At 37.0% G+C, this 11247-nt stretch overlaps 1 long non-coding RNA gene across 1 annotated transcript in view; it reads left to right on the forward strand.

Moving 5' to 3' along the window:
- The window catches only part of LOC128851309 (uncharacterized), a 62008-nt gene extending 51932 nt beyond the window's left edge, over positions 1 to 10076 (forward strand). The window contains exon 5 of the long non-coding RNA XR_008448641.1: positions 5079 to 10076. This is a non-coding gene — a long non-coding RNA (uncharacterized LOC128851309). The remainder of the gene's footprint in view (positions 1 to 5078) is intronic.
- Positions 10077 to 11247: the final 1171 nt, after the last annotated feature.

Below are 11247 nucleotides of genomic sequence, written 5' to 3' on the forward strand. Positions count from 1 at the left end.
AAATGAAGGATTGCAAACAATAGCTTCCTTTACATGTTAAGTTTAAAGGAAATTCTAAAATATCTGCAAAGATTTGATTTTTTTTCCATATAATAGACTTTGTTATATGGTTGTAAAATTAAAACAACCTTGAGTTTGATGCTTCTGCCTCATTTTTATTTTTAATCTTAGTTTTACCTATCATTTTGTTCAGCAAGAAATAAAGTGTGGGAGGGAGAACAAAAAAATGGAAATTAATTTAAAGTAGGAAGATCATGCAACCTTTGATGTTATTACAGGCTTTCGATGGAGAAGAGACTAAAAAATTCTTCCTGCAGAAGAGATGGTACTTTAAATATATTTGAATAACCTCCACTATTAAAAGATTTAAAAGTATTGCTCACATTTTGCAAGAACTTTATGCCTCGCAGAACTTTTTGGAACTTTATGGATTACCCAACGTAGCTGTTAGATTTCAAATATGAAAATGAGTATGTAGGCAACTCGCTTGTCTAGTTACAATCCACATCCGGTATGCATTGAGAGAAAAATCCTTTCTGCTAAAGAATATGTAAACAGACTATGTAATTTTTGATAATTGATGCTTATGTTTGCTTTCATTTTGACACTTGATCATAACTGACAAACTGATGGTTAGGAAAGAAGAAAACTTTAAGCTGTAAGAAAAATAAACAGAGCACTGTGAGAGATGGGGAAAAAAAACATACATAGGTGGAAAACTTCAGGATATGGACTAAGCCACAAATGGATAGACAAGTAACTGGTGTTTTGCCACAACTTAAAATGAACTTACAGAGACCTTTACAGAAGCAAAATGCATTTTTTAAAAGAAGTAACAGCATTAAAGACTTTAAAAAGAGTGTGCACTTTCTGCCTTTGCTGCTAAACCAAAATAGTGTAAGACAAGAAGGTTAAGAAAATTGCATTTAATATAATTTTTTTTTGTAGAGACACAGTTTCAGATCAAGTGACTAAAAAAAAGAAAAGGATGCATTCATGCTGTTTGAGCATAACCATTTTTGCAAATCATAAATTGATTCATGAGGAACACTACTCTACAGATCAGTATCAAAGACTGAAAGACTGTATCTACAAATATCTTTTCAAAAAATCTACTTTCTCGTTCAATATGCTCTGGTGCATAGCCCATTGTGGTGTTGCCTATGTATCAATGCTTGCATAACCCCAAACTAATCCAGCTTTACCCACAGCATCTACATAGGCTCACCTGGTGTCTGTGTTGTCCACACACAAACAGAGTAAAAAAACTTTCCCCAGGTTCAATTGTGGCTGAGAAGAAGGTCGAGCTTGCTCACTCTTTACTGCCTTTGAAGCTGCTAACACGGCTGAGACAGATGAGAGTGAGAAGGATACAAGCCTGCCTATTGTCAGAAAACATCTCAGCAGTATCATTGATGTAAATCTTAGCTACAGCACAGTTAACAGACTCCAGTGGAGTAAGAAGGCATATGGACCCCTGGGTTCTTCATATTTGACCACGTTCTTTGAAATGTAAACATCACTCAGCAACCTGGACTTTTGTAGCCTGTTTGCAATCGTTAGTACAGATAATTCACACCAACAGTTTCATTTTTACATCTAGAGACTCTTTGCTGACAATCAATCAAAGTTCAATTAATTATCTGCAGAGTTATCAGCTAAAACCCTATCACTTTTCTATAAGTGAAGTTTTTAAGAGATTAGAAATTAACGGAGAAAAGATACATATACAATTAGTAAAAGATAAGCCTCCAAATGTTTGGAGGTTTATTTTAGAGATGTGTGTCTACAGATATTTATTTCTTAAAGGAAGAATAGTTATGGAGTCCAATTTTCACTTGATTGAACAGAGGACAGCCTAAGAAAGAAGTATCTGAGATACCAATCCCACTGAAGTTTCAGGCTGAACTAAAGAAATAATGCATCCTTCCCAGAAAGAGCAACCGTAGTTAGGTTCTGGATGTCATAATTAGGTAATGCTTCCTTGCACCACTAAAGTTCCCGGCAGCTCTGCCTGCTCAGTCCTTGAACCCCTGTTGAACCTCTCTGAGCCCCAGACAAAGGTTCTGCTAGAACTTCACTGGCACATGTAGTCCCAATTACTCCTTGTACCCAGAAGGCATTAAGAAGCTGTTAGTAACTCCAGTGTTACCAGGCCATAATTTTATTCTCTGTCATGCTTAAGAGAGCCTCCTTGAGATCTTCCTGAAGAGCATTAAAAGAACACAGAGCAAGATCATGACCAACTACCAATGTATTATTTGCCACCTTGCAAGCTTTCTCCCCATTCTTTCTAAGATCTCTGCCAAGACACCACTGGCATCACCTTATTGACTCCTGAAGGAAACCCAACACTTAGTGACAGCATTGCACTAATAAATATTTTGAGAGCAGTAAGCAAAAATACTGTGTTTGACCTCACACTTCACAAATTACTCAAAGTTCTGTGCTTCCCTTCAAAAGATTGTCTCACTAACAACCATTGCCAGCAGGAATCTGAGACAGTGAGCACAACAAACAAACAAACAAATAAAGAAATGCCTACATATGTGAGCTCCACTTCCTCAGGCAAAAATAATGAGTCAAATGAGTGAAGGATCTGCTGCTCTCTTACATATGGCAGTTGTACATACATCAGTGTGCAAGAAGCCTTCCAGAGACTTCTGTCATTGCTTGAGTAAGCAATAATTCAAACTGCCAGTCTACTGATTTCAGAAATCTGCATTACTCTCAAGGGAAGGTTGCCGTTTTGTTATTCCAAATGGATGGCACACCTCTGCACTTCTTTCTGTACAGGTTGAGGGAATGAGTATGTATCACGTATGCTAGAGGGAGGTGGAATTGGCCAAGCCAAGAAGTTAAGGCAATCCAAATCTCTGAGGCAGGGTAAAAATAAATCCATGCAGATTTATTAAAGGACACATAGTACATGTATGAACAACACCCACATAGACTATCTGAGTTCTTGCTTTCTTGCTTGGCAAAAGAAACAGTCCTTTCTGAACTCTTCTCATTTTCACAGACAAAGCCACCAACATCGTTGGACAAAAGTACAAGTTGTAAGAAAAGTACTGGGCATGTAATCTAGGTAATTTATCTCATCTTTAAGCGTTTTCAACACAGGCAGGAGAAACTGCTACTTAGAACAGGCTTCCTTTAACTTCACTTTCAAATCACGTCAATTTCAGATGACTAAGTCTACAGTACTGCACCTTAACCACTAGGCACATATTACTGAGAGAGACTGAAAGCTCAGCCTTAACACAGAGCAGGAACTCTTGGTCAGTGGAAAGGGTTATCCTTAACTGGTACATCCAAATAGGTTCCAGCAACGACTGTATTAGGGGTTTCCTGAGTTTGATACTGCATCTAGATAACTTCATTTAACATTTTAATAGTCATTGACAGAACAATTTGCCTAATTCCCTTTTGAAGCCTTTTATGACTTTTGGCTTCTGTAACATCCGATGGCAATGAATTTTGCAATCTAATTTTATGTTGTGGAATAGCATTACCAACAGAGCAAGCCACAACTTTCCAGGGATTCAGTAGCATTCTGACACTGACTTACTTTTGATTATTTCATCTTATGAATCATAAACAATACAACAAAGATTTCTACATCTGTCTGCTTTTTTTTCCTCAATATGAAAAAAGCTCTTTTAAAGCAATGGCTATCAACAGGCAAACAACCTGGTATACTTTTGCACAGGAATGTGTATTTCTGATATACCTCATGGTAGCACAAACCCAAGGCTGGTTGAGACTATTCAGCAAAGGCAGACAAAAATGAGGAGTAAACAATTATTTGCAGAAAGAGATGCAAAACTAGGAGGGGACAGGTAATCTCCTCACTCCTAGAACAGCCCAAACAGGAAGCAGTGGAGTCTCCCTAGAGGAGAAATCTAAGAGAAATTGGCAGGAGTTTTAGAGGGAGGGTGAATGAGGAAGAAAACTGGGAGAAGGCAAAAAGATGTCTTTAGATTTCCACAAGAATTAAACTGGAGAAAGGAGAGTGGGAGGGACAGTGGAAAAGCAGGTTAAAGAATTGTATTTATGTCATAGTCAGCAGAGAGTGAGTAGGAAATAAGACCTGGGCTGCCTCTCTCCCAAGTATGCTGCCCTAGGCAACTGTTTACTCTGCCTTTGCCCAAGCCAGCATGAGACGTTATAAAATGAGTTTCCAAAATGCTCTGAGTCACCAGAACATGGATGAAATCTGTGGATTCAAGCCACCTTTCAAGACTATGAATCTCTTCTATCCATTATGCCAATGATACATAACAAAATCACTGCTGTAATGTGATGTAAATGTCAACTTTGAGAATGCAGTCCCTACTCAGATGACATCTGAGTGCTGGATTAGCAGAGCAAATGTTTTACCATGCAATGTGTTTCAACAATAATTATTCCCTTATGTTTGTTTCTGCATCAAGTTTGAAATGACTATCTGCCAGGACAATGCTCAGGATCCTTTGTATTTTTTTGCAGAAGCTGATTATGTGATCAAATGCTTAAAGCACATAAAACCACTTCCAAGATTCAATGAGATAGATGTGCCAGAATAGTCAGGAGGTGTTTGAAATAATTGACACTAACAGTTAAACCTGGAGTTTTCAAAAGAAAATGCATTTTTGTTTGGATTTGAGGGGGTTTTATTGTCTTTTTTTTCTTTTTCTTCTAATGCGCTATCATATAAACTGCCTAGAAATTCAACCTTAGCATAATTTTCACACCAAATGAAATCCACCCGTTAAGAAAGACAACACACAGGGTCCTCCTTGAAGTGGGAAAAGTGAATCTTTATGTAGAACATATACTCTGTGAGCCTTCTTTCCCTGTACATATACCTAGAACAACACAGGAGGCTCTAATAGCACAGTAGGTCTGATGCTTGTAGGACTATGAGATTCAGCACTGGGCTGTAGCTCTTAGCAGACCTTTCCTTCCATCTGTGACACTCAATGTTTTACAGTAAAGGCCCAGTCCCCTGTAGAAATCTTGTGTGTGTGGATGGCTGTAAAAAAACATGAGGGCTACCTGCTCTTCTATTAATCGCTTTTATATTGCATTTCCAGCCTACCATGAAGCATCACACAACGCCGAAAGTGAGGAGGTGTGACTGGCGTTCAAGAGACAAGAGCAGAAGCAAAAATGACCGTAGCACTCGTCCAGAAGTCACAACCTTATACAGAGGCTCCACCCTGTGCTCCTAGTTTTTGGTCTAGCATGGCACCAATGCCTTGCTACATAGCTTTGCAAAAGCTTCAGTTTCTCAGAGGTATTTAGGCACTTAAACCAATGAGAAGTGGTACATATAGCCTTTCAGAAATCTGTCTTTGATTTCATCATCCCATAAATCTCTTTAATGGAGACATTCCTTATCTTTTCTGCTTCACAAGCCAGTTGTGAAGCTTAATTATGTTATGATTATGAAGTCCAGTAAATACACTGCATATTAAGAGTAGTTAATGATATTTCTGTCACAAACAGACTCTGTATCTTCTAGAATATTATTCACATGTTGCAAAAAGAACTCCAACAGTTTTCAAAAGAAAATCACAGACATATTTAACAGAAAACAAATTCAGCTTGATTTCTTCCATGAATAATATGTTATACAACTCAACGATACTTATTAACATGGCATGGAAAATAACAGAGACTTTTCTGACCAACGTGGAATGCTGTCTGCCCATCCACATATCAATCATTACCTGAAGTACCTGGCCAAGACTCGCATCCCCACCCTCGAGTAATCTGCTTTCTCAGGGATCTAGTCGCTTAAATACACCCAAAGACATGACATGAGATACTGTTGCACTGAGTACTATGTAAATCCATTACAAATAGTTTGACTTGTTTTCAAGTTGTGTATACCCAGTAATACTGCCTTGCCTTACCACTGGGTTTCACACATAAAAAGTGCACGTGGAATGTATTCAGCCAGTTAAGATTCCTCACACTGCTACAACTTTTTGTTCATAATCTTTGCATGATCAAAATATGTTATGTTGCCAGAAAAGAATGAGGAAAGACAGTAAAAATAAAAAAAGAGAAAGTCTAAATGGTTATGCAGTAATGTAATGGCTGAAGAGGGTCCATTGCACAAGAGATAAATACTTTCCCGACAGATACTCGTATACTGACCAATTCATTAATGTCGTAGTGCAGTGGGCCTTGGCTAGATGAATATGTGCACACATAAGAATGCAGAGAAAGCATGACTTGCACATTCAGTGCTTTGTCAAGTGGTAGTAAAGCATATAGCTTAATAAGGGGAGGAGTAATCAAAGGGGGAAGGCGTGATTCCTTAGAAAGACAGGGCTCTCTGGTATGCATCCTTCCCAGGCAAAGCAAACATACATCTTACCTATGCTATATCTGGGCAAATACGTTTTCTTTTAGCAATTATGATACAAAATTCACAGATTAATAAGACTTTTGCAGAACTCAGGCAGGATTGATTTTCAGCACACAGTGCCTGTTACAGCAAGTTCTATTTCTATTCATCAAAAGAAAACCTGTTTGTTGACCTAAAGTGAGATTGCTTCCTATTCTCTTCCTGTGAAATTATTTAGGTCCTATGGGACAACTGTACTGAGCTTTTGACGCAAATATTAAAATTCTATTTAGATGTACAATGTTTTAATGCAAATTTTTACCATAAAACCAAATGCTCCATTCAGTTAAATTAATAGAATTACAAAAAGATGTAATGATAGCAATTAAGTCTTGAAAATGCAAATTTTATAGTCAAGGACAATTACCTCATTTATAGTATACTGGAATGATGCCAGATGAAGGTAATTTAGATCCCCCTAGCTCACAGTTATATCATGAAGGATATCTTAATTTCATTAGTACAACAAAGATGGGTAAGAAGTTAGAGAATACAAAAAAAAAAGAGATAGGAGAGAAAATTTGACCTTTCTCATTTCATTGTAACTAAAATACATAGATCGTCCTAAAGTATTAGTAATATTTCTTTGTACTCCCATTTCCGAAAAAATACTTTTTTTTTTTTGAACATTAGTATGTGAAAGGTCAGCTTCATTGTGCCCATACCACAACAGTTACAAAACTCCCATTATTTCAGTTTTGAGGATGTATACAATGCTCACACTTGGCCTACAAGGTCTCAAGCCTTGATTTTGACTCAAAACATGATTTTGACTCAAACAGAACTTAAAAGATCTTGAAAAATTCTGCTCTCTCTTACAAAAGTACTCTTACCTTCTTCTAACAGGAAATCCAAGTATCACTAGTTTTTGATTAGCATAACAAAAGGTGATCAAATGGATGCAGAATACAGACTGATATTCTTCAGATTTCCTAGCCTGTTTGTGGTGAAGTGGGGGTGGGAGAAAAAACTGTTTCATACAGACTCTTTTGCAATTTACCAAATTCAAATAGGAATTTGGAAGACTCCAGAGGTTCTTTCTCACTGCTCTAGTACCTACTCGTAATTCAAACAAATATGCAGGGAATGGCATATTATATATGAAGTAATATGAAGCTTAAATAAAAACTCTTTACGTTTACCATTGTTATTTCATGAGCTGCTGTAGCGGCTACAGAGCAACTCCAGTTCAAGAGACTTGGGCTCACTGAAAACCTGTATCCTTCTAAAGCATTCTAGTTCTATCAAATTCCCTTACTAAAACCTGTCACGGGGGTTCTGGGAAGAGTCGAAAACCTTATGGACAGAGCAGCAAACTTTTCACCACTTTCCTCACCCTGAGCACAAGTAACAAGAGCAGCACAAAGCATGCTTGCCAAGAGAAGGAGCTCCTTACCCACAAAAGATGTGGCTCATTTGTGGCTTAACTCCAGACTTTGCATCCTGGAGTTGCCCCCAAACCTCCCTCTGGAAAACCCACCTCAACACCCTATAATGTGCCAACAGCAGGAGAACGAGTTTACCTCTTTGCAACATCACACTGCAGTCAGAATGCAAGACTGCAGATCCCAACCTAGACACCCTCCCAGTGTTACTTTGTAGACCCTGCTTGCTGCAGAACAACCCATGCGTGTGAGGGGTATAAGATTTTTATCCTTCATGCCATTGTCTCCATGATAGCTAGTGTAATATTTTTAACTGATAAAATTCATATACGCAAGCCTTACTGGGAAACAAGTGGAAACAAGTCAAATTGTTTTGTTAATCTGACCTACAAGTTCACTAAAATTGTTCTTCAGTGATTTAGTTAAAGGCACCATTTACCATAAAAACAGAGTCTTAAAATCAAAGGACAGCTATGACCCGAGTTTAGTTCATTATTGATTTTAATAACAAGGCTGTTGGCTATTTTGTTTTAAGAAAACAAGACTATTCTGATGGAAAAAAAAAAAAGTACCCTAAGTAGGATTTGTGCTCTTTCTTCCTTATTCCTGAATTAAAATGCAGCTGTGCACACACGGAGACTTGTTGACTTTGCTTGCTTGGAGATGGTTTTGTGAAAATAAGAAAAGGCCTAGTTTTTTTCCCCCCTACGCTTGTCAACATGTCAACATCAGGCACACTTGTAGTGCTGTCCTTGTTTTGCACTGGTCTCACAAGTCAAAGTTTGACCACAATGAAGTGAGCTGGAGAAATGTCATTGACTTCAATGGCACGATTTCACTCCATATTTCTTCAAGTCAAGGATGCTACCAGTCACCTGTTTGAAACCAATGGATGATATTCTGGCTCAAGGAAAGTCATTGGCTTCCTGAGGGGTTCAGATTTCCTTCAGTGAATTCAGACTTCTATTGTCCAAGAGGAAAATTAGACCTTGTACCAATATTGTCCTTTCCCATGCTTCTGATTATTATACTCCATTACACCTGAGAAGTTAACCTGAGCTTGTTATTTTTAATTTGTTTGTTTGTTTATATGGACCAATTCTAAACTCTCAGAAAGTCTTTGTGGATGTCATTTGGAGATTTGGCTTAATCACGCGTGCTTAATTGAGTTAAGACTGGGTATGTTTGTACTTTAATTGTACAACAGATCTTAAACTTCCATGTCATTTTATTGAAAAGTATAGATTTAACAAGCTAATATTTTGTGAATCTGCTGAGTCTCAGCTGTTGCAGGGTGAAATGTTTTATCTAGACTATTCTCAGTGTGTCTCAGTTGTAAAAAAAAAAAACAGGCTGTTATTGTAATAGGATATTGATTAGTTTGGATCCTATACAAAGCAGAACTTGATTCTGTGGTGGACCACCAAAGGTCATATTGCTTGATTGCTCCATAGCTTCTAAAATACAAGAAATATTGAACCAAAACTGCTTTCAATTATACTTACGTTATATGAGGCCTTGGAATTTAACTGAGGGCAGCATTTGGCCCATTCCGTTAAAAGGGGGGCTGATTCTCAGCATTTCATGTTGTCATTGGCAAAGCTGAACATCAGTTATGCCCATCTAAGTGATGTTCTGGGCTAAACTTAATTCCAAGATAAGCAGGTGCACATCTATCCATTGACTTACATTTCGATGTATCTGACATAGGATGATCTGTGCGTAGTGTTATCTGAAAATTATGTTGGGTTTATGATTATTGTTGTTTTTACAACTTCCTGTGCATTTTTGAGGAAGAATATTTATAACTGTTTATATACCTCAGATCTCTAAATTCCTCACTTCATCTGTCACAATGATCTTAGGTTGGCAATAGGCTAACACCTCGCTGTTAAGTAAGATTTAACCAAAGCATGATGCTGTTGTGAGTGAAATGAATTAGCTTTTTTTTCTGACAAATATGCAGACCAAAAATTATATAGTGTTGTCAAAATATGTTGTCAAAAACAGTATAGATCTAGCTCTTCCATTAGTTAGACTGACACCACCAAGGCTTCTAGGAAATGTCGTAAGTGGGGGGAAATTTTTTCCTATTCTATCTTCTTTCAATAAATTCAATTTTCTGGTTAGGACTCCAATAGAGAAAATTTCATTTGTGGTCACCCACAAAATTCAAGACAACTATGGAGAAGAATTCTAGTAACAACTCAATTATTTCCTTGATCCTATCAGGAATGTGAGTTAGATTTTGCTTAATGCTAGATTCCACTAAATCCTAAAATGCGGTAGAAAAAAAGTAGAGGAGTCATACATTAATTTTAGTCAGTAGTGTTCCTGCTATTCTGTTGCTTCATAAGTTAGAAAGCAAATTCTCTAGTGCATATTTATTCCAAAATAATAAAACATTTCTGAAAAAAAATCCCTTTTATGTATTTATGTCATTATTTATTTATTCCTATTTCCAATCCATTCTTCAGTGCTTCCTGTAGAATGCAATCCTCTTTTTACTCTTGATCTGCACCAGCTTTAAATGCTGCATGGAATGGATAATTTCTCTTCTGTTTTACATTTTTCTTCTCACTTTATGAATGCTCAAAATTGAGAAATTATTTCTGATTGTTTCCATTTTCCCAGCTTTCTGAACACTGGAGCGGGTTTCTTTTGAGACGTAATTTAAAAAGAATTTAAGGACCTTCTTTTAAAAGTCCAGTGTTATCAGAAGTTGCCTGTTATCTTTGGAGACTTGGCAGTTTGTGGGTCCAATTTAGACAGCTGCTTGATTTTCAAATGTTCAGAGCATTCAGACAAGGCATTCAGCGTCCTTTGGGTCCTTTATGCTTATTCTCTTCATTAATCTTAAACTGAGGCATTTTGGAAAACTCTCTATATAACTTCCTGTCTGTTGGACAGTTCTCAGCAATTAGAGCCATCTATAAGATTGAACCAACTGTGGCAATTGTCAGCGATATTCTATCCAGGTAAGGGAAAGCCGTCTAAAACGTTTGGTTGCTTGGGTTTTTCTTAAGGTGGTGAAGAATGTCTTGCTTAGATAATATATACATATAATTGTCTTTTTTTTTTTTTTACTTTGTTAAAAGGATGTATTATAAAAAGAAATTTTGCAAGATAGAAAAAAAAAAAAACAGGTATCAAATTCCCCAAAAGAATAAGAATATAGAGAAATCTTTGCAAAAGAAAATTGCAGATCTGCTGACAGTGCCTTGTTCACAGTAATCCATCATAAATTTCATAAAAGAGAGCTTTCAGCTTGTTCATTTAAAATGTTCTAATAAAACATCTAGTTCGTAACATTACAGTACCTTGTAAGGGCTTTCATACGCTTTCCAATGTAACTTCTCATTGAAAGTATTAGCTAATGCAATAGGATAAATAAAGAAATGTCTAGATTGCTATGGTTCCCAAAGGTCATTTTTATGAAAAGATCAGGAAATATGTTTC

This window comes from Cuculus canorus, chromosome 2 (assembly GCF_017976375.1).
Source record: "Cuculus canorus isolate bCucCan1 chromosome 2, bCucCan1.pri, whole genome shotgun sequence".
NCBI classification, from domain to species: domain Eukaryota; kingdom Metazoa; phylum Chordata; class Aves; order Cuculiformes; family Cuculidae; genus Cuculus; species Cuculus canorus.